At 34.8% G+C, this 24,097-nt stretch overlaps 1 long non-coding RNA gene across 2 annotated transcripts in view; it reads left to right on the top strand.

Annotated features, from left to right (window-relative positions):
- The first annotated feature begins 10,855 nt into the window (after positions 1–10,855).
- The window catches only part of LOC136033576 (uncharacterized), a 43,034-nt gene continuing 29,792 nt past the window's right edge, over positions 10,856–24,097 (top strand). Inside the window, exons 1-2 of one of the 2 annotated variants that reach the window (XR_010618946.1) lie at positions 10,856–10,997; positions 19,095–19,207. This is a non-coding gene — a long non-coding RNA (uncharacterized LOC136033576). The remainder of the gene's footprint in view (positions 10,998–19,094; positions 19,208–24,097) is intronic. The other variant, XR_010618947.1, reaches the window with a different exon arrangement.

Below are 24,097 nucleotides of genomic sequence, written 5' to 3'. Positions count from 1 at the left end.
CTTAAAGTTTAATTTTACTGACCTAATCCCTTTCCAAAATAGCAAAAAGTAGCTTGTCTAGAATTTTATCATTTAATAGCTTGTCAGGACAACTTTTTAAAAGGAGGTTTCAGCCATTTGTGCTAGACCAATGTATATTTTTCATGTAGCCTTCTAGTTTTTCAATAGGCTTGTATTTTAGCTTTGGATGATGTATCTTTAATTTCTGTAGGATATTTCTCTAGTCCTATTTCCTATCATCTATGTCCAAGAATAAGCTTGAGTTAGGACAACATTTTTTTGCTATTCCAGGATTGCTAGTTGTTTTAGGCTTAGTCTTCTTGACATATTCCACTCTATGTCCTACTTGACAGATTTTAACCCCCCCCCCACTATTTTCACTGATGCCAACAGCCCTAGCCTGGTCTGCTTAAATTTGAAGGTCTTATTAGTTTGAATGGCCTTGGTTTCTATTTTGGATGTTCTCTAAGTATTAGGGCACAATTGGGGTAAATTTGGAGATCTTTCTATGGTAAAGGTCTAGACTTTCTGTTATTGAGAAGAAAACATGTAAATAAAATAATTCTTAGGCTACTTGATAATATGCAGAAAAATTTTAGCTACCACATTTTGAAACCTACTCCACAAAAATTTACCCAACCTTCTTCCCTGATGTGAAATTATAAAGCCTGTAAAACGGAAAGAGTAGCAAAAAAAAAACAGGGAAAAAAGGGTTTTTGCTCTTATTCTGCTGCCTTCCTATAGGCATGGTGATTCCAAATATGTATCTGTTTGGAGTTTAGAGTCAAATCCTCAAATTATTGGTATATCATATACTTTGAATAATTATAGAAAAAATAGGGAAAACTATTGAAAAAGATGGCATTCTTTATCCAAACCTGCAATCAAATTTAGCAAGTATGCGTACTAATGAGCCAATATCTGAAGTTGATGTAACAAGAAATGTTTTATTTTGTATTTTAGCCCTGAATGAATATGTTTTTTGTGTCTTATTATAATTCTAATGTCATCTTATATTTAGTTTATTCATCAGAAAGGAAGCCAAACCATTAATTTACGTATATTCTTTTATATCGAGGAGTTTTTCGAAAGCTCCCATGAATGATTAGCCAAAATTTCTAATTTCAAATCAACAAACAAATTAATTAAATATTCTGTTTCTCAGCCTACTAGGAGGAGTAAAACCCCAACCACATAACCCAAATGAAAGAACTAAAAGAATCAAGAGTAAAAAATCCCTCTTAAGTATTTATCTGCGGAGGAAATATTTCATAGAGGGAGGAGGTTCCCAAGGGGAATTTTTGGTGATGGGGTGGATTTTTTCCAGTTGAATTATCTAACGGAGAAGATTTTCCGCAAAAGAGAGCTTGCTCCAAATGCTCATTTTTTTTTATTTGTTGCTATTTTTTCTTAGCTCTAGCTATGAGCTGGTGGAGATCCTTGTCAAAATATATTTTTTTATATTCTCTCTTCGTTTGCCCAATGGTTAAAAATATCCTTTTATTTCTAGATAATAATTTCTTGTTTATTGTTTCACTTCATGCCACTTTTTGTAATTTTTTTTTTGCAAAAGCCTTTTATTTCTAGAAGTGAATGCATTTCTTCTCAAATTGAAGCCTATGCAGAAAGCTATAATTTGACGCTATTTTCAGGTCTATCTAAATTAGGATGGTGAAAATTCTGTTCTTTTTTGTCAAAAAGTAATGTCAACAAAACCCTACATTTTACGCGTCAATTTTATACTATTAATTTTGATTGATGCATAATGTTGATGCAAAAATATGCAGGGAAAAGGGATGCGAATTTTAATGTAATTAAGAAAAGGCTGTAGATTGGGGAGTGGGGGGGGGGGTGCTTTATAAAATATATAAATATCAAACCAAAATGGTCAGAATTTTTAAGTTTTTTTACGTATTTTAAAGACATCTGGAAGGGTTAGTTCTATTCTAGGCCAATAACTCATTAGACAGACCCAGAAACTTTTTCAGGTATTTCACTTGGGGTAATTTAAAACCAACGTTTTCGACATAGTAACAATTCCGTGTAGGAAGTAAAGTAGTTTAAATAAGATTAAATATTGGTAGACGGATTAGAAGGTCCTCCCAGTCAAGAGGGACATGGACAGGAATATGTTAGTCTAAGAATACGCAAGTGCCTCATATTTTGGGCGCATAAATGTTTATTAATTTGGGGTTATAGACTTCATATTTTTTGATCTTATTCGGATCTTGTGTAATAGCTTTGGCCCGTTGTTTAATTCTATGTGACGTAAAAAATCAATAAAATGCTATTAGACCATTTGAAAGCCCTCCCCCCTTTAAATTGATATTTCAAAGCTCGCACCTAAGGGTGCTTATTCCTCAACTAACGTTTGCTGTCTTAGCGAACCTCAGTGAAGTTTCAAAACCGTCCCATACGATATAGTACTGCTGCTTTTAATTTAAAGAAATGGTTGAATCCACTAGCAAAAAGATCAGAGGTGCCTCAGCAACCAAATTTAAAAATGGATACTTGGAAATGGATAAGTAATATTATTTGAGATGGGTAGCAAATAAAATTGAAACTTTCGAGATAAGAAATGCTGCCCAAAAGCTATACTAATTTCTCGATGAGGCCAGAAAGCAAGAAGAGTACCCCGCTCCAAAAGAAACAGACTGAAAATTCATTACTGATTAGATGTTGAGAACTGAACCATGTCGAACAGACTTTAAGTCTGTTCAGTCTGCAAATACTACAAACAAATCGATTGAAGGCCTCCAGCTTCACCTGCTTCTCCCCATGACCTAAGCGCCCAGGGCCTTAAAGAACATATGGGGTAATTAATGTAGATCACATGACTCGTAAAGAGTCGCAAATTACCTAGCAAAGATTCAGTGCTACCTGAAGAGTTGCCTGTACCTTAAGGGCTTAATCTTAAAATTCAATATACATTGAACAAGATCGAAGTCTGTTTTTCTCACAACTTGATAATTCTCTGCGTGTTTTTTTGTCGCTTTTTAATATAATATGAAAAAAACTTCGTTTTCTTAAAGAGTTAAAGAGGCTGCGTCCCAAAATCGAACCTTAAAACGTACAGGAATTAGAAGAGGCAGTTGGGGGGCTGCCGCCCCCCAAACCCCCAGATTTTAGATACTCTTTTGTACAGGTTTTTTTTTGTGGGGGGACTTCATTGTTACTAATTACTAGTTTCGGCGCAATGGCTCTCCTGTCCTCTTGTGTTTAACATTTTTCGAAGTTATTCCATTATTCATTCATTTCAATTTTTTGTTATTTAAAAGAGGGCCTTTCGGAAGCCAAGAGCGGGGGGTTAGCAAAAAAACAAAAAACCTGTACAAAAGAGTCTTTAAAAGCTGGGGGTTTGGGGGGCGGCAGCCCCCCAACTGCCTCTTCTAATTCCTGTACGTTTTAAGGTTCGACTTTGGGACGCAGCCTCTTTAACTCTTTAAGAAAACGAAGTTTTTTTCATATTATTTCTGTACGTTTTTCTACAATCCATGGTGGATGTAATTTAATAATTCCTGTACTCCTCGTACAGGAATTAGGAGAGGAACTTGGGTGGCTGCCGCCCCCCCCCGCTTTTAAATCATTGTATAAAATAGAAAAAAAATAGATAGAATGACCGAAATGTTTCTTTTGCTCATAAGAAGCTAATATTCTGTTATCTCTCAATTGATAAGCTGTCCAGGTGTTATCAAAATTATACACTTTTATTTTGATGTTGTTAAAAAAAAAACCGCCCGTAAGGGACTTGAACCCTTGACCAGAGGATTAAAAGTCCCACGCTCTACCGACTGAGCTAATCACTTACATGTGTGTAAATATAACTTCTCAATAACTTTTAAAAATTTCAAATTAACATGGGCTCTTATGGAGAGAAATGCGTTAATTAAGTAGCTAATGCGTGGTTTCTGGAAAACAGGGAAGGAGTTATCGGATCGAGCTGAAATTTCGCGGATAAGCTCCTGGGCCGTAGGGGACCTTAACTTGTGAATTTTAGCCCGATTGGACAACGTTAAAAGGGGGGGGGGTGGGGCTGGGGGGTCGAAACTTTCGGGGGGTCAAGATTTTCCTACGAAACTTTGAAGGGCACTTACTCGGAGAATTCCGCATCGAATGAGTCCTCGTACACCCAGATCCGATGTCGGATGTGACCTTTAGGCGTCGAGAAAAAAAAGAAAATGAATTTTAAGTGGCTATGCGTGGTTTCTGGAAAACAAGGAAGGAGTTATCGGATCGAGCTGAAATTTCGCGGATAAGCTCCTGGGCCCTAGGGGACCTTAACTTGTGAATTTCAGCTCGATCGGACAACGTTAAAGGGGGGCTGGGGTTGACGGGTCGAAACTTTCGGCCAGATTTTCCCCATGAAGGAAAAGTTGGAGGGGGATGAAATTTTGCAGGTTTCTTAGTTGGAGCTCGGGCTACGAAATGCATCCCTCCCCATCCCTCTACGACCACTGGAACCGAAGATCGCTTAACATTGTCGTGTGTCGCCTCTTTATAGAGGCACGAGTGTGCCTCCTTGACAGTGCTGTCCTTTTTAATTTAAAACAATATGAAAGTTTGGGGGGGGGAGGTAAAGGTTAAAACTCGTCTCCGTTTCTTTTTAAAACTGAGTTGTTTTTCATTTTCATTTGACGCGTTTTCTCTGTAAGTTCAGAATACATTTTACCAACGTATTCAAAAGCGAGGCAGCAATAAAGGTACTATAACGAAAATGTATTCGTGTTTTTTTTTGTCTTCTCAGGATTGAACTATGTCTTTATTTTTCGCAACTCGGAGGTTTATTCCCAATGTTCTATTCCTGTGGTTTGATATTCTTTTCAAGAATCTCCCCCCAGCCCAAATTGTTGTTAGATTCTAACAGTGTTCATTTCTCAATATTAATTAAGATCAATAAGGGAGTAGGAAGTGAAAAACAAGGTTTTAACAAGTCTTTACTTGTTTGTAGCGTCTCCATATTCTCTGTACGTCTGTGTATACTCTGATATAATTTTAATAAACTTTAGTTACCGTTGTAGGTTTTTTTTTGAATATTGAATCCAATGATGGATTACTGTCTTTTCTGAAGTGATTGAAACTTTTCTCCCCAATTTAAAGAGTCAGTTTTTGTAATAATCAATAGCCTAGAATCTATTTTATCCATAAATCAAATTATATTTTCACAATTTGTTTTATATTTTTTTTTAGATTAAAGTTTTATGAATCATAGGAAGTCCAAATTAATGTCATAAATTTGACGTATAAAATTTACGGTTTGTTGATATTACTAATTTGAAAAAAAAAAGAATTTCTTTTGAAATTTCACATGAAATTTGTGTCAAATTACCATAATAATGCAACGAACGTATATTATTGTCCAGGCTGACCCCCCCCCCATAGCACAGAAGCAAGGTTTGTAAGTTATGTCCTGGGCCATAGAAGGTTTTTATGGATCATGTGGCCGTATAAATTCGGATTGGATGCGTCTCATTTGATTGGAAGTCGGAAGTTCTATTGCGCCCTTTTAAGAGTCAAAAGTGAATGGAGGGCAACCAGCAATCCACCTTAGCCTATCATTTCCCAAAACACATGTGATCAGAATTGTAAGAGAGCTATTTTGCTCAGCATTGTTTAAAGGTCCAGTAGTTATGTCTTTGGGGATTTCAACCTACCCACAGTCCTCAAGACAAGGGCAGTTGTCGATTTCCATTTGGAAAATTTGCCGTGGGGAGGGAAAAGCTTTTGGGGTGGACTTATATGGGGAAATTTTAGACTGGGGGATTCGACAAAATTCCTGTGCGACATTCTTTTAATTTGTATTACTTTCTCTTGGCCAACTCAATTTTGCATTTTAAGATGTTCTGAGGGAATTGCCCGGGGGAATTTTCAGCAGGTTTGATTTCCTAGAAAATATTTCCACGGAAGGGGGGATTTCTGGAGGGATTGGATACCATCAGAAATTTAAGTCTCTTTTAAAATAAAGTAAGTTAAACGGAAATTTTCAGGGAAATTTTATGGTTGGAGGGGTTATTTTACGCTGGAGAAACTTTCATGAAGGAGTTTCCCACGAGGGTAAGGAATTTTTCATGGAGGGGGAGCTGGATAAAAAATAGTTTAGCGCTGGATAGCGCTAAACTAAAACAAACTGTGTGCTTGCCGTTTATCAAAAGGGTGCAAAAAATGCTATTAAAACTCAGGATGTAAAACTCTTAAGGTTACTACTAATGCTAATGACACAACTAAAGCTATAACTAAGTACTAGTTGCAATCTGGTTGTCCAAAGGGTAGGTCAGGAGCGCTAAGAGGGTTTATTTGCAACTCTCAGGGCTACTAATACTACAACTATTGCACAAACGCACTGCTAGGGTATAAAATAAAAATTTTCAAAAACTTTATGTTGAAACAAAAATAGATGATAAGCTACTAAGTAGCTGGTAGTCCCGTAATATGTACATATTCCGGCAAGTACCTTGGTCATGTCGTCCTTTGCGCTCGAAAAAGAGAAGGATAAACTAAAAAAACAGTGAAGTGTAATGGAAGAAACAACAACGAACTCAAAGCATTGAAAAGACTATTCAGAAATTAGATTAGGCAAACACTCTTTTGTTAGAGATCAATGCAGTCTCTCTGATGATTATATTTGGGTACTTATAATCATACAAGTCCAATGATTTTGTCACCTGTCACTTGTTTTCCGGCTCTTGTTTAGTCGCAGTGATTCAGTTTAGAGACACACAGGTTGAATCAAGAGACCCGAATTGGAAGAATAGATGGGAAATATATAATTTGGGCTATACATTTGCATATTAGGAGGGGGGTTGGGGGTAAAGTATAGCGGGTCTGTATGCGAATTGTGTTAGCTAGAATTATTCTGACATTTATGAAGTAGATCTGTTTTCTGACTTCGCTTCTTGCGTGTGGTCGCTATAATTTACTTTTTGAATATGGTCGCTATAATTAACAAGTACCCAGATTTGTTCTAAGACAATAAATTAAACTTCAGTGTAGCAAAGAAGAAATCTAAGAGAGGGCAGTCCTTCTCATATACGGGATAATGTCTTTTCGTTTTGAATTTAATGTTGCTCCATATTTTTGACTGAAAAAACTTTTATACTTAATATCTGACCTTCTGCTACGGAATCCCCCATCCCAGTGTAAAATTCTCCTGGAAAATTCCATAACTTGGCTTTCCACTAAAATTCGCTCTGCGAAATACCCTCCCCTCTCACAGAAAATAAATTTCTAAGGGCTGTGGGGTGTCTTGCCATTCCAAGAAATATAGCTATAGGATATTTCTTCTATACTGAATCAAATGGTTCTCCCAAACTTTTTACCAGATGACTTTTTGGAAAAGAGACTTGGGCAGGGTCCTGGTTTCTCAATGCCGACTCAATTCTATTTGTAACTTCGTTAAGGGTAATTGTCCAGGGCAAATTTTCACCAGGATTGAATTGTCTAGAGAATAAATCCGTGGGCAAGAAGGATTTATGCGTGGAGGTGTTGCCAGATTTCCTGGCATTACTTAAAAAACGATCAGAAATTAAATTTAAAAAAAAAGTTTTTTCAACTGAAAGTACGAGCAAGATCAACCAGATCGCGGTAACGAACTATAGTAAGGAGCGAGACTTAAACGAACAGAAATTATTACATACATATGGGCGTTCGTCTCCTCCTCAATACCTCGCTCTATACGCTGAAGTATTTTTAGTAATTTCAACTATTTATTCTACGGCCTTTGCGTTTCATTCTTAAAGAACTGGGACAAAATTCAAGCTTTAGTGTAAAGAGCAAGGTATTGACGTGGGGGCGAACCCCCTCATATACATAATAAAAATATACAAAAATAGAAGCTCGTTACGTAAGTTAATTGGTAAGTTACGTATATTTATTACTAATAAAAACGTTCGTAAAAAGACGTTCTAGTTGCATATATATAGCCAAAAAATTTGAGGTCAATCAGGGCTCCTCCACTTTTTTTTTACGAACGTTTCAGGAGTCATTTTTAAAGCACTGGGACAAAATTTTACATCACTTTTACTAAAATGGGACAATTAACCAGGTTTATTAATACTTTCGAGTAAATTAGTTTTGATCTCGATATTTTAAATATAAGCTTCACTGTGTAAAAATCTGATTTTTCCTACATTCATATTTTTTTTTATTAATTTTTATTTTTTATTTAATTTTTTTTATTGCCCATTTTCTGAATCCGATCAATTTTGAATCCCACAAATAAAAGAAGAATATTATCCATCAGTGTCTCTGAAATTTTGTGCCTAAGTGAATGGCTCTTTGGACCTCACTCCCATTAGAACCATGATCTTTTTTCAAATTAAATGTTTTTTTGTGTGTTTTTTTTTACTGCGGGCTGCTGGAGATCTTTGTCGAAATATCTGTTTTTATTTTGACCCTTCTTTATTTCCTCAAGGCTTAAAATCACCCTCAATTTCTAGATTATCATTCCTTGTTTTTTGTCAAACGTGATGCAGCTTTTATGTAATAATTTTTTTTTTGGCAAAAGAATTTTGTTTCTAGAGGTGCACGTATTTCCTATCAAAAGTCCTACCTATACAAACAGCTGTAATTTGACACAAGTTGCATCTGAGTTCAAATTTCAAAAGAAATTCTTTTCTCTTTTTTTTTTTAATAGTAATGTCAACAAAACCCTACATTTTATGCGTCACATTTATGATTTTAATTTGAAATTTCTTATGATTCATACAACTTTAATTGAAAAAAAGCAAAATAAATTGTGAAAATATAATTTAATTTAACCTCTGGGGCTGACATAGCTCCCGAGATTTAGGGTGCAAGAGTTGTAAGTTATGATCTAGGGGCATCTAAGGTTATTTTCGATGGGTTTGTCATATCAACTTTGATAGAGGCTCATTTGATTTGAAATTTCTAGTTTTATTTTTAAGAGTCGAGAGTGATCAGAAGGCAACTAGCCCCCTAAAGCTCTCTCCCCCGAAATGTATCTGGCCGAAATTTTGAGATAGCCCTTTTGTTAATTGATGTCCACGTGTTATATAGCAATGCCTGTGGGGTTGGCACAGTCCCCTAAGGTTTGGGAAAGGGTGTCCTGGGGCATATTAGGTTATTGCTAATGGGGTTGTCATCAATTTTGGATAAGGCTCATTTGATTGGAAATTCCAAGCTATATTTTCACTTTTTTAGAGTTAAAATTGATTGGAGTTTTACAGACTTCCCACGCCTCCTTCCCCCAGCTAGTCTATGTGTTTTATGACAATGACCCTTGGATTAACAGATCCCCCCAGAGCACGAGGGAAAGAGTTTTAAGTTTTGCCCGGGGGGTGAGTGAGATTATTTCGGATGGGGTGGTCATATCAAATTTGAAAAAAGTCTGATTTGATATGGAAAGTTCTAATTTTCTTTTTAAGAGTCAAAAGTGATCAGAGGGCAACTAGCCCCCCCCCATCCAATACCCTTTTCCCCCAAATATATCAGACAAACTTATTATCATCAAGAGAGTCATCGAATATTTTGATCAAATTTGAATGATTTAAATATCTGATCAAATTTTTAGATAGCTTTTTTAATGGTCCACTTGTCATATAACAATGCCTCTGGGATAGACACAGCCCCTCAGATCTTTTGGGAAAGGGTTATAAGTGGTGTCCTTAGGACTTGTAATGTTATTGTGGAAGCCTATAAAATTCGCCTGGAAATTTGTACAATTTGAAATTTACCGAAAACTAAATATATTTTGAGCGTTTTACGTTTTATAACGCTCATAAATTCGAAGTTGCCCAAGCTTTGAGGAACGCATGTCAGTATATACTAAACTATTAGTCTATATTGTTTATTACTTCCAAGTAATTCTGCTTAATGTGATTATTTTCATTTTTTTTCTTCTATTATGACAGATAAAAATACGAATCGAAATGAAATTTGTTAATTACATGATTTTTTTTAAAGCTTAAATTGTTATTTAACTTGATTTTTTTCTCGCTTTTTATTTGAAATAGCTCTTTACTTTTCTATGAAAAACTTCTTTGTTGGTAAAATTTTAAAAATTAATTTTTCAAAAACAAAGTGGATATTGGGTTTTCTTTAATAATTTTTTTAAAAGTCAGTTCTCCCTCATCTTGACTGAAGGCTAACACAAAATTTATATACCAAAAATAAAATGAATGTTGACTTGTCACTTATAATATTTTAGCATTTATTCCCAAGTTTTTTCAATAATGATTTTCTTTATCGGTTTAGTCTTTTCTTTTAGTTTCTACCCACCAATTGGGCTAAATATGGGACCATTAGGGTTGGGTGGGGATGGTATATCTTAACAGCCGACTGGATCGGCATATTAGAAAAAAAAACACGAGAAAAGGAATTGAGTCGTGTGTCAACTTCCCCTATATCAATTATGAATTCTCGTATTTATTTACCAGAATTGCAGTTGATATGCAGTATTTCCTTTTGTCTGTCCATTGTTGTTGCCTTCCGTGTGTCGGTATTGTATAACTAATCAGCTCATGTGATTGGGGTGGGCACAATGTGTAAGAGATTCGGTTGGGGGCGTTGAACCCCTTTAATTTGCAACTCTTTCTGGTTTTACACCTCATATATTTCAGCCATATTCTTGTTCCCTACGAACCTTTAATCTCAAAATAAAAATTTTGGGGATGTTTTGAGTAAAGGACCTCAGAAGGAAAGTTAGAATTAGGTAAAGTTGCGGCATTAGATTCAGTATTTTATGCTATTTTTGAATATCGTATTTTGTTTTCTGACGAAGCCCCATCCCAAGCCCTAATAATATATTTCTTTGTTTGGTAGATATTTAGCATTTGGCCTCTTCTAAAGGACACATGCTAAACAGATATTTCTTATGTCTCATGTTTTTTTTTATAGGAACTTGCAATGTCATCGAGTCACCGAGTTCTATAGGAGTCCCCTGGAAGAAGATTGTTTGCTGGCAGTAGTTCTACATTTTGGCTGCACATGCTTTTTTGATGCCTTAATACTTTTACTGACAGAAGATTGAGGGCGAGTTTAAGGTATTTATATATATATATATATATATATATATATATATATATATATATATATATATATATATATGTATATATACATATATATATATATATATATATATATATATATATATATATATATATATATATATATATATATATATATATATATATATATATATATATATATATATATATATATATATATATATATATATATATATATATATATATATATATATATATATATATATATATATATATATATATATATCTTTCAATCCTTTCACTTTTCATTTCACAATAGTTCCTTGTAATAATAATAATCTTAAAAATGTATTGAATCTGTAGTAAATAAACAACTGATTTCTTCAGAAGTATTGGAGGAGGAGATTATAGGACCCTACATAGAGAGCAGCTCTTGTGTATGTAAGACTTTCATTTTGTTCATTTTTCTGGGCAAATTTTTAAACAATGATAAACATCTGTTTCTACTTTTGACTCAACAGATTTTTGCAAACAGAAACCAGTCTACTCCACATACAAAAAATAGATTGATGAAACGCCTTGCTAAAATGATGTACAAGTGGAACAGGAGGGTGGGGCATACCATAGTTTTACAATATCCATATTTTTCTCTTTAATATCACATTTTATTACGCATTTTTGTCTTACAAATTGGTAAGTGGATAAAATTAGAAATAAATAAATATTGTAAAACGCATGAAGGGTTGCAACTTTTGATAGTTTTACTTTTCATCTGATCCCTAGTAAAAAGAAGTTTGAAATGTTTTAAATTTATAGAAAACAAATAATTTAATTTATCCGAAGCTAGTTTAGGAGAAGGCTATAGAAGCCTGTATAGAGTGTAGTTTATGTATATATATTGATCAATCCTCTTCAGTCAAATTATTTTGTAGGGGAAATAAGGTATTTCACCGATGTTAAACTTCAGTTTGTTGTTTTTTGCCCTACGTTTTTTTAAACAGAGGTTTTTTTTAAAACAGCATGCCCTGTCTTATACGAGTAAAGAAAAAATTTAAATGGAAATTCAAGCAAAAAATAATCAACATAGGTACAGACATCAAAATGGTAGGGCATACTTACCGTTTACAATGATTTTTCGTTTAGTTAACATTTTTCTCTGTAATTTCTTCAAAGTTCACATTTTTTTGGGGGTTCCCAAATAGATTTGGCAACCTTAATTACAAGGCTACTTTCAAAAATGTCAATAGGGATGTTGAACTGTATCAAAACATACTTTTGATATAGAGTCTCCAAAAATAGCATCGGCCGTGTCTCAGGAATGGCTGGTGGTATTAATAAAAATTTTCAGGGCATAATTTGGGGAATGTTTAACTAGCAGAAAACAAAGATATGCATCATTGTTGTTCCAGAAATACTTAATTAAATTATAAGGCATTTTGTACCTCTAGTTGTTCAAATTGGCCATTGTGAGACCTTAGGAGCGGCTAATGGAAATAAGTTTGTACTTTCTGGTAATATTGTGGTAGAAATAGAACTTAATCATAAGACACACTATGAGCTTCCAAGTCTTCAAGAGGGCATATTTGTAATATTTTGGGAATTTCTGAATTGCGGAGAGGGTAGGCTCAAACTACTTTAACTACGCTCACAAGGTAAGTATTTATGCTTATTATGCTTTAAGATGCTTTTTTGCTGCCGATTTATGCTTTAAGATGAGCTAATTTTGTTTTTTGTATGTGCAAATAAATAAAGATTAAGTTTTTTTTTTAAATGGAAGTACAGAGCAACATTAAAGCTTAAAACGAACAGAAATATTTCCGTATATAACAGGGGCTGTCCCCTCCTCACCGCTTTGTTCCTTATGCTAAAGTTTGACTCTTTGTCACAACTCTAATTTGTAAAATAATAAAATAATCACATAAAGAGCAAGGTGCTGAGGAGGGAAAAGCCTGTTTCATAACGGAAGGATTTCTGTTCGTTTGAAGTTTAAACGTCGCTCCTCACTTTCAGTATAAAAACTCTGTTTTTCTTATTTGATCTTTGAGCGTTTTTCAACTAATGGAGACTCAACTTTGCCTTAATATACTTTTAAAATAAAAATGATTGAACATTAATTTTGGCTGACTTATTTCGGAAATGAAGGGTTGCCCCTTCCTCAATACCGACCGGAAATGCACAACACCTCGTGTTTTTCGGAAATGCATCTGATAGAAAATTCGATATGGCCATTTGTTGTCATAGAAATTTCAGGAAGAGCTCTTTCGATTGAAAATTGAAAGGGCTAGTACTCTTTTAATAGCCAAAAGGTATTGGAGGGCAACTAATCCCACGCCCACCATTTCCCCAAACATATCGAATAAAAACTTTGAGATAGCTATTTCGTTAAATGTAAGTAAAAGGTCCCGAAAACATGTCTTTGACGATGGTAAACCCCCTCCCTCCCCCCTACATCCCTCAGGGCATTTCTTAAATTTAAATCATGGGGCATATAAGGTTTATATAGAAAGGGTGGTTGTATAAGTTTGAGAGGGGTCTCATTCGATTGGTAATCAGAAGTTCTAGTGTTTTTTAAGATTCAGAATGATCAGAGTATGGACACCCCTCTCCAACACCTCGTATTTTCTCAAAATGCATTGGATAGAAATTTTAAGATGGTAATTTATTATTGTCGAAATTTCAAAAAAGACATTAAATCGGAAATTCAAAGGGCTAGTGCTTATTTTATTAGTCAAACATGTCAAACTGCAACAAACCCCGCCCCCCTCCCCACGCCCACCTATTCCCAAGACACATCTGATTAGAGTTTTGAGATAGCGAATTAAGCTTGAAAAGTCTTAATAATAGAATTTTAATTGATCAGTTTATGACTAAAAGGTTCAGGGTATCAGTTATTGTAGCGTATGCCCCTGTTGAACCAACTGACGGAGATACTTGAAACATCAGGATGTTATATTCGGATATTGAAGCAAATAGACAGGGTATCGGGTAGAAATATGGTGTTTTTATTTGGAGATTTTAAAGCCCAGGTTGGTAGAAATACGGATAGATGGTATCCTAGCCTAGATAAATTTGGTGTAGTATAAGAAGACAGTAATGTCTTCAAAATTTTGTAATTTTCTTTCTTTAACAACCTAGCTACAATCAATACGATATTTTGTCATAAAATAACCCATAAGTTGACATGGTGATGGTAAGACAGCAGACCTTATAGATCATTTGCCCTTTATCTTTGATGATTTTGCTTTTAAATTCCTTTTAATTTTAAGTGATTGACTTAATGTACTGTTTTGAAATTTTTTTTCTTAGTTTTTACTGACATATAAAGCGAATTCGGCTCTATAGAGCTTGTGATAGCCTTTTGAAATTAAATATTATCTTATCTTATCATGGTATTGTAAACCAAAGACTAGCAGGATCGTTACATTATACAAGGGTATATAGCAGTGCTGATATTCTTGCTAAAAGTAAAGAAGAATCGCTGTCACAAACCCACAAAGGGCCGAATTCGGTCTTTGGAGTCGACAAATCATATGGTTACACAAACACTGGCAAATCTTCAAAACCAACAACGAAAGAGAAAAATTATCATGAATAATCAATTGTGAGTCAATAATTTAGCTGTAAAAAGTCAATGAAAAAGTTAAAAAGATAAAAGCTGGTCCAACTAAACTTAAACAGATACAAGTCTGAAAAAAATTGTAAGGGACACTAAAAAAAAGGGGGGATAAGTGAATAAATAAAAAAAGAATGAGATATAAATATACATAAAAATTAAAAGGGACACTGAAAAAGTGTCAATAATTCAACTGCATAAAGTAAATAATAAAAGTTAATAAGATAAAAACTGGTAGAAAAGGGGGGGGGATAAAAATAAGCGAATAAACACAAAAAAGGAAACGGAATATAAACTATTTAAAAATTAAAAGGGACACTAAATAAGAGTCGGGGGGGGGGGAACAAACAAAAGTGCAAGGATCTGGGTAGGATCATCAGACAATAAAAAACGAGAAAAAAAGGGGAAAACTTGTGGGATATTTTATTCGTTTTTATGGCACTTGGTATTAACCAAGTGACATATAGCAGTCGCCAATTCTGTCGGTCTGTCTGTCGGTCTGTCGGTCTGTCTGTCGGTCCCGGTTTTGCTACTTAAGGCACTTCCAGGTAAGCTAGGACGATGAAATTTGGCAAGCGTATCAGGGACCGGACCAGATTAAATTAGAAATAGTCGTTTTCCCGATTTGACCATCTGGGGGGGAGTGGGGGCCCGGTTAATTCGCAAAAAATAGAAAAAATGAAGTATTTTTAACTTATCAGCGGGTATTTGGATCTTAATGAAATTTGATGTTTGGAATGATATTGTGTCTTAGAGCTCTTATTTTTAATCCCGACCGGATCTGATGACATTGGGGGGAGTTGGAGGGGGAAAACCTAAAGTCCCGGTTTTGCTACTTTAGGCACTTCCAGGTAAGCTAGGACGATGAAATTTGGCAAGCGTATCAGGGACCGGACCAGATTAAATTAGAAATAGTCGTTTTCCCGATTTGACCATCTGGGGGGGGGAGAAGGGGCCGGTTAATTCGGAAAAATAGAAAAAATGAAGTATTTTTAACTTATGAGCGGGTGATTGGATCTTAATGAAATTTGATGTTTGGAATGATATTGTGTCTCAGAGCTCTTATTTTAAATCCCGACTGGGTCTGATGACATTGGGGGGAGTTGGAGGGGGGAAACCTAAAATCTTGGAAAACACTTAGAGTAGAGGGATCGGGATGAAACTTGATGGGAAAAATAAGCGCAAGTCCCAGATACATGATTGACATAATCGGAACTTATTTGCTCTCTTTGGGGTAGTTGGGAGGGGGGGGGGAGTAAGTCTTAAAAATTAGAAAAATGAGGTATTTTCAACTTACGAACGAGTGATCGGATCTCAATGAAATTTGATGTTTAGAAGGATATCGTGTCTTAGAGCTCTTATTTTAAATCCCGACCGGATCTGGTGATGGGGGCGGGGAGTTGGGAGGGGGAAACCTAAAACTTGGAAAACACTTAGAGTGGAGGGATCGGGATGAAACATGGTGGGAAAAATAAACACAAGTCCTAGATAGATGATTGACATAAACGGAACGGATCCGCTCTCTTTTGGGTAGTTGGGGGGGGGGGGGTTAATTCTGAAAAATTAGAAAAAATGAGGTATTTTTAACTTACGAATGGGTGATTGGATCTCCATGAAATTTGATTTTTAGAAGGATATCGTGGCTCAAAGCTCTTATTTTAAATCCTGACCGGATCTGGTGACATTGGGGGAAGTTTGGGTGGGGAGACCTAAAATGATGGGAAACCCTTAGATTGGAAGGATTGGGATGAAACTTGGTTGGAAAAATAAGCAAAAGTCTTGCATACGTAATTTACATAATTGGAACGGATCCGCTCAATTGCGGGGGGGGGGGCGGTAATTCTGAAAAATAAGAAAAATAACGTATTTTTAACTTACGAAGGAGTGATCGGATCTTCATGAAACTTCATATTTAGAAGGACCTCGTAACTCTGATATCTTATTTTAAATCTCAACCGGATCAAACGTAATTGGGGGGGGGGCAGTGGGGGGGGCAGTTGGGGGGACCGGAAATCTTAGAAAAGACTTAAAGCGGTGAGATCAGGATGAAACTGGATGGGAAGAATAGAAACCTGTCTAAGATACGTGACTGACATAACTGGACCGGATCTGCTCTCTTTGGTGGAATTGGGAGGGGGTAGGTAATTTTGAAAATTGAGGTATTTGTAACTTACGAAAGGGTGACCAGATCTTAATGAAATTTGATATTTAGAAGGATCTTGTGCTATAAAGTTTAACTTTAGGTTCTGACCTTCTCACAAGTGCCAAATGAGCTCTTGGCTCTTGGCTCTTCCGACCTCGTCCAAATGAGCTCTTGGCTCTTCCGACCTCGTACCATATGAGCTCTCGGCTCTTCCGACCTCGTCACAAGTGCCATATGAGCTCTTAGCTCTTGTTCTGTGATGAATGGGGACAAAATTTTTTTCATATCTGGATGCAATGAAGTGAATGGGGGACAAAACAGGGATAGGCTCTGAAACAGCTCCAAGCGGCCGTAATCTGGACGGGGAGTTAATTATTACAAACTTAAAGGTTTGACGACTATTTTTTTGGATCTGACAAATCTTAATTAAAATTTTTATTTGGTTTTCTACTAGTTGATCCAGGGGCAAATAATTTCCAGTGATAACTATATAATTTTCGGACTTAAAATTATGTTGTTTTATTTGAATTGGGACTTATCATCATTTTTATCACCCTTAATACAAGTATTTATTATATAAGAGGACTCGATGAAAATCGTGTTTATAAAATTTGGCTTTAGCTTTGAATCGCTTTTTCTCACCCTTAATTAATGCATTCATTATTTAATGTTGTGAACTTGTATTTGATGTTAAGTATATTTAAATTGAAATTGAAAATTTCAGACTAGTACTTACTGATGTTTTTTTTGCCAAAATAGACAATTAAATTATTTTCCAAGTCCGTATTAAATAGTTTGGAAGAAACTAATCAAATATACCAAATTTTCGAAATGAAATTCAATATTCGTTATAAATTCTGAACTATCAAACAGTTCGTGATATCGAACTGTAGTAAGGAGCGAGCCGGCTCAATAGTAACCGAAACTCTAAAAAACGGAATTTTGATACCAATAGTTACATCAAAAGAATCGAACTTAAATGCTGATTTTAAATATAATGAGATTTTCCATGAAGGGGGTGCAGGATTTCTTAGAATTTTTTTAAAAGAGCAATTAAAAAAATATGAAATAGTTTCTTCAACTGAAAGTAAGGAACAGCATTAAAACTTAAAACGAACCGAAATTATTACGAATATGAGGGTTTCACCTTTAAGTGAGAGGGTTCACCTTTAAGTGTTTTACTGTTTAAAAAGTAGAGTTGAGAGAAAGAGTCCAACTTTAGCGTAAAGAAAGAAGCGTTGAGGAGGGAACAGCCCCTTTAATATACGAAATAATTTCTGTTCGTTTTAAGCTTTAATGTCGCTCCTTACTTTCAGTTAAAAAAAACTAGTTTTTTTTATTTAATAAAATATAAAAAATTGATCTTATTTTACCGGCACTTTTACAGTCAACGCTACCTATGTTTGAGATACATGCTGTTTTTTTTTACAAAGAATATAGATGGCTCTGTCAATTTCTTATCCATAGTGATGTGTTGTATTTCCAATCTCAATGTGCCATCACAACTTTAACTTAGTTTGTTTAATTATGGAGTGAGCACAAAATACCTGTCTGAGGACAAAATACCTATTATCTGAGCACAAAGTATCTGTTATTTTGTTGCTTCAGCTCAAAACATAATAATTAAAATCAGGTGTCGCTGGACCCAATGCTATTCTGTCAACATCTTCCTTTTCTCTGTGGTTTCATTTATATTATAAACATTTCAATAGCATTTACTCCTATTCAACTTTTCAAATAAATAGATGTCATTCGTTTAAAAGGAAAGTAAAAATTCCACACCTACTATTAATTTTTTTAAAATCCTCGATCACTCTTTATCTTAGTGTTATATGCTTTCCAAATTTCATCCATAATCTCTATAGTTTGTTGCATATACTATTTGTTTTCTTACGGCGTTAGTTTTATCGTTTTCTTAAAGCAGTAAATGTATATAGTTTTTTTTTAATGTTCACTTTTTGTTGTTTATTTTTTAATAAGAATTTTGCAAACTTCAAGTTTGAGCGGTCACATTAAATTCGCAAAACTGTTGCGAATTTTAGTCAAACAGTTCCTAAATTGTTCAATAGCCCACTACCCCCCAATTTTTTCGGTGAGCCATTCATAAGAAATATCCTTGTGCCTGACGGCATAGCTCTGTACAGAATTGACATATTGTCATAGATTATAATTTCTCTTTCTTATTCCTAGAGACTTCACATAGTGGCAGTAAAATGATATAGAAATTCCTTTTTGACATAGATCGAGAATTACTCCTTTTATATAAGCATGAAAAAAATAGTATAAACTTTTTAATAGGTATTACCTTGTAAAATGTTATTTCAAAGCCAGGTAAAAAGTGAACTTTAAATGTAATTAAGAATATTGTATTTTTCAGTAAGACAACAAGACGGTTTTAGCTTCTATTTCTCCTTCGAGGGGTTTGACCATGGATAATAAGAGTTTGAGTCTGTTGAAATCATAGATGATGAGTATCGTCTTATGTTCGGGGTAAAGTACGAGTTTTTTCTTGAAAATAATAATATTTAATTTTTATAATTACCCTGATGCTTAAAAAGAAAAAGGCTTTTCCAAGCCTTGCCTCTTACTCAGACCATCAGTCTTGGGTTGGCTCTTAACTCTTTTACTCTAAGGCCACCAACTTGATTGTAATTCTAAAATCTATTTGTTTTAAATTCGCTTAAAGATGTAAATCTATTAGAGGCATGAAAGAAAAAATGACAACAAATAAATTGGTTTGTCATTGGACTTCTATAAATTAAATGAAGGATATTAACTTAATTAAGGAATGTTTGGATTTCATAGTTTAAATAATGTTATGAAAGAGAGAGAGAAGAAGAGGCAAAAAGTAAAATAACGGAAAGAAACACATCAATTAAGTTATATTTAAGACAAAATTAATATTTAAAAATAACTTTTTGAACGAAATTGAATATTTAAATATAATTTCAAATAAAACTAAAATTTATAACTGAAATTAAATTTAAAAACATAATTTTTTTCTTGATTCCATGTAAGGCACTAAAACTTTGTAAACAGAAGTCTTTTTTTTTAATTTAAAATTTTGAAGTATTTATTTATGGACATTAACGGGCCTTAGGAAAAATGTATTTACTTAAATCAACGATATTGTTTTTATTTGAGAAATTTTAAATTTTAACAAATCACTCACCCCAAATTCATCTGTCCAAAATGTCCATGAGACAAATCGCAGACATACCACCTAGAAGGAAATGTCTTCTCCATACGATGATGCTGACTAGCTGACAAGTGATCTAGATCTGCGTTTTCACCGTTTAGAGCAACTGTCAAAAGTTGCCATGATAGCCTATCTGGTGTTGGTTGGACCCGGAGAAAACATCGATTGGTAAAATCTATTGTCAGTGTTGTCAGGAGTTGCTTTAGAAAATATATAAATATCAAACAAAAATGCTCATAATAAGTTTTTTACGTATTTTAAAGACATCTGGAAGGGTTAGTTTTATTCTATGAAATAACTCATTAGACAGACCCAGAACCTGTTTCAGGTATTTCACTTGGGATAATTTAAAACCCACGTTTTGAAACATAGTAACAATTCCGTGTAGTATGTAAAATATACTACATAAGAAGAAATATTGGTAGACGGATCAGAAGGTCCTCCCGGTGGAGAGGGACATGGACAGGAATATGTTAGTGTAAGAATACGCAAGTGTCTCGCATTTTGAACCCATAAATGCTTATTAATTCGGGGTTATAGATTATATATTTTTTAATCTTATTTGGATCTTGTCTAATAACTTTGGCATGCGGTTTAATTTGATGTGACGTAAAAAAATCAATAAAATTCTATTAATTCGAGTTTTACTTTCAAAGTTTAGCTCCTAAGATGTTAAACACTCTTTGTCACGGGCGTTTTGAAAGCCCCCTCTCCAAATTGATATTTCAAAGTTTGCACCTAGAGCTGCTTATTCCCCAACAAACGTTTTGCTGTCCTAGCCAACCTCGGTGAAGTTTCAAAACCATCCCATACGATTTAGTACTGCTGCTTTTAATTTAAAGAAATGGTTGGATCCACTAGCAAAGAGGTCAGAGGTGCCTCATGAGCCAAATTCAAAAATGGATACTTGGAAATGGATAAGTAATAATATTTGAGATGAGTAGCAAAGGAAATTGAAACTTTCGAGATAAGAAATTATGCCCAAAAGCTGTATCATTTCCAGAAAGCAAAAAGAACGTCCCACTCCAAAGGAAAGAGACTGAAAACTCATTGCTGATAAGATGTTGAGAACTGAACGATGCCGAACAGACTAAGCCTGTTCAGTCTGCAAACACTACAAACGAATCGTTTCTTGCCTTCTGCATCACCTACTTCTCCCCATCCCCTAAGCACCCAGGGCCTTGAAGAACATGGTGTAATGAATGTGGATCACACGACTCGAAAAGAGTGGCAAATTTCCTAGTGGATTCACGTGTACCTGAAGAGTTGCCTGTGCCTTTTGGGTTTAATCTTAAAATTCGATAAAACAGTGAATGGGATAGAAGTCACAGCTTGCTCATACTTTGCTTACAACTTACCCATTCTTTGCGTGTTTTTTCTCGCCGCTTTTTAATACAATGCTATTATTTTAATTTAAAACAATATGAAGGTTAGAGGGGAGGGGTGTGGGGTAAAGTAAAATTCGTCTCCGTTTCCTTTTAAAACAAGAGTTGTTTTTATTTTCATTTGACACGTTTTCTCTGTTGGTTCAGAATATATATTTTCCCTACATATTCAAAAGGCGAGGCAGCAATAAAGGTACCAAAAAAAAGAGCGTCTCCACATTCTCTGTGTGTCTGTGTATACTCGGATATAATTTTAATTAATCTTAATTAGCGTTGTAAGTTTTTTTAAAATATTGAATCCACTGATGGATTACTCTCTTTTCTGAAGTGATTGAAACTTTTCTCCCCAATTTAAAGAGTCAGTTTTGTTAATAATCAATAGCCTAGAATCTAGTTTATCCATCTATCAACTTATATTTTCAAAATTTGTGTTAGATTTTCTTAGATTGAAGTTCTATGAATCACAAGGAAGTCCAAATTAATATAATAAATTTGACGCATAAAATGTAGGGTTTTGTTGACATTACTAATTTGAAAATAAAATAAAAGAATTTCTTTTTTAATTTCACATGAAACTTGTGTCAAATTACGATAGCAATCCAACAAACATATATTATTGTCCGGACCCTATCCCCCCCTCCAGAGCACAGGGGCAAGGGTTATGCGTTATGTCCTGGGGCATAGAAGGTTCTTACAGATCATGTGGTCGTTTAAACTTCGGATTGGATGCGCCTCGTTTGATTGGAAGTTGAAAGTTCTAGTGCGCCCTTTTAAGAGTCAAAAGTGAATGGAGAGCAACCAGCAATCCACCTTAGCCTCTATCATTCCCAAAACACATGTGATCAAAATTCTAAGAGAGCTATTTTGCTTAGCATTGTTTAAAGGTTATGTCTTTGGGGTGTTCAACCTCCTGATAGTCCTCAAGACAAGGGCAGTTGTCTATTCCCATTTCGAAAATTTGCCGTGGGGAGGGAAAAGTTTCTGGGATTGAGTCTTTTGGGGAAATTTTGACTGGGGGATTTAACAAAATTTCTGTGCGATATTTTTTTAATTTGTATTACTTTCTCTTTGCCAACTCAATTTTGCATTTGAAGATGTTCTTAGGGAATTGCCCAGGGAAATTTTCAGCAAGTTTGATTTCCCAGAAAATATTTCCACAGAAGGGGGGATTTCTGGAGTGATCGGAAAACCATCAGAAATTTAAGTCTTTCAAATTAAAGTGGGTTAAACGGAAATTTTCAGTGGAATTTTGGTTGGAGGGGTTATTTTACGCTGGATAAACTTTCACGGAGTAATTTCCCATGACGGGAGGGAATTTTTCATGGAGGGGGAGCCGGATAAAAAATATTGAGGGAGGTGTTAAGCTAAACTGAACTAAAACTGTGCTTGCCATTTATCAAAAGGGTGCAAAAGGATGCTATTAAAACCCTTAAGGCGTGAAACTCGTAAGGTTACTACTAATGCTAATGCCACAACTAAAGCTATAACTAAGTACTAGTTGCAATCTGGTTTTCCAAAGGGTAGGCTAGGAACGCTAAAAGGGCAACTCTCAGTGTTGAATCAACCCTGAGACACACATCAACCCTGAGACAATCAAGACACACAGGTTGAATCAAGAGACCCGAATTGGGAGAATAGGTGGGAAATTTATTATTTGGGCTATACATTTGCACATTTAGAGGGGGATTGGGGGTAAAGTATAGCGGGTCTGTATGCGAAATGTGTTACCTAGAATTATTCTTACATTTATGAAGTATAACTGTTTTCTGACTTCACTTCTTGTGTGTGGTCGCTGTAATTTACTTTTTGGATGTGGTCGCTATAATTAATAAGTACCTAGATTTGTTCTAAGACAATGAATTCTCATTGTTATAAAATTTAATTAAAAAAAATATTTTTTCAGCTAAAAGTGAGGAGTGACATTAAAACTTAAAAGGAATACCTCCAAAAGGAAAAATAAAAATGAAAGGGGACTACCCCCTCCTCATCCCTCAGTTTTTACGCTGAAGTTTGAATTTTTGTCCCAATTATTTGAGAACGACTCCTGAATTACAAAAGCTGTTGAATTGTAATAAGAAACTTCTAAAAGAACTGAAAAACTTCAGTGTAGCAAAGAAGAAACAGAAGAGTGGGGAGTTCTTCTCATATACGAGATAATTTCTTTTCGTTATAAATTTAATGTTGCTAGATAATGTTGCTAAATAATGATTGGTACCTATGTGTTAGCCCGAAAACACTCAAGAAGGTTGCTCCGTTTGTCTGAGAAAAACCGGTTTACTGTTTACAATCGGTTATATCTTCGTCTCAATGAAAAAAACTACGATGCTTGTATGTTTTAATTAAATATTTATATATAAAGGTGGTTAAGGTGAAATATGTTAGGTATTTAATATAATGCGTTCTGGGTGGCCTGCTTTCCATAATTCTCTGTTGTAGTTTCCTTATTTTTTATACCAAAGTCTTATATTTTCATTATTTTCTGGTATAATTCGTAAAGATTGACCTAACATCACTTCTTAGGTATTTCTAATCTACATTCATATAGGCCCATTTCTCTAACATCTTGCCTCTGTAAACTAATGGAACATCTGATTAAAAATAGAATCCTTGGGCTTGTAATAAAAGCTGCACTGAAAGAACAGTTTGGTTTCTTCCCAAATCGGAGCACAACTGACTGCTTAGTTAGACCTGTGGACCAAATAAAACAGGGCTTCAGATACAAGAAGGATATATTTGCAGTTTCCCTAGACATGAAGTCTGCTTTTGACCAAGTTGACCTGGATAAACTTTTAAAGA

This window comes from Artemia franciscana, chromosome 12 (genome assembly GCF_032884065.1).
Source record: "Artemia franciscana chromosome 12, ASM3288406v1, whole genome shotgun sequence".
Taxonomy (NCBI): domain Eukaryota; kingdom Metazoa; phylum Arthropoda; class Branchiopoda; order Anostraca; family Artemiidae; genus Artemia; species Artemia franciscana.
Note: the sequence above shows the minus strand (reverse complement) of the source record. Positions and strands in the feature narration are given on the sequence as shown.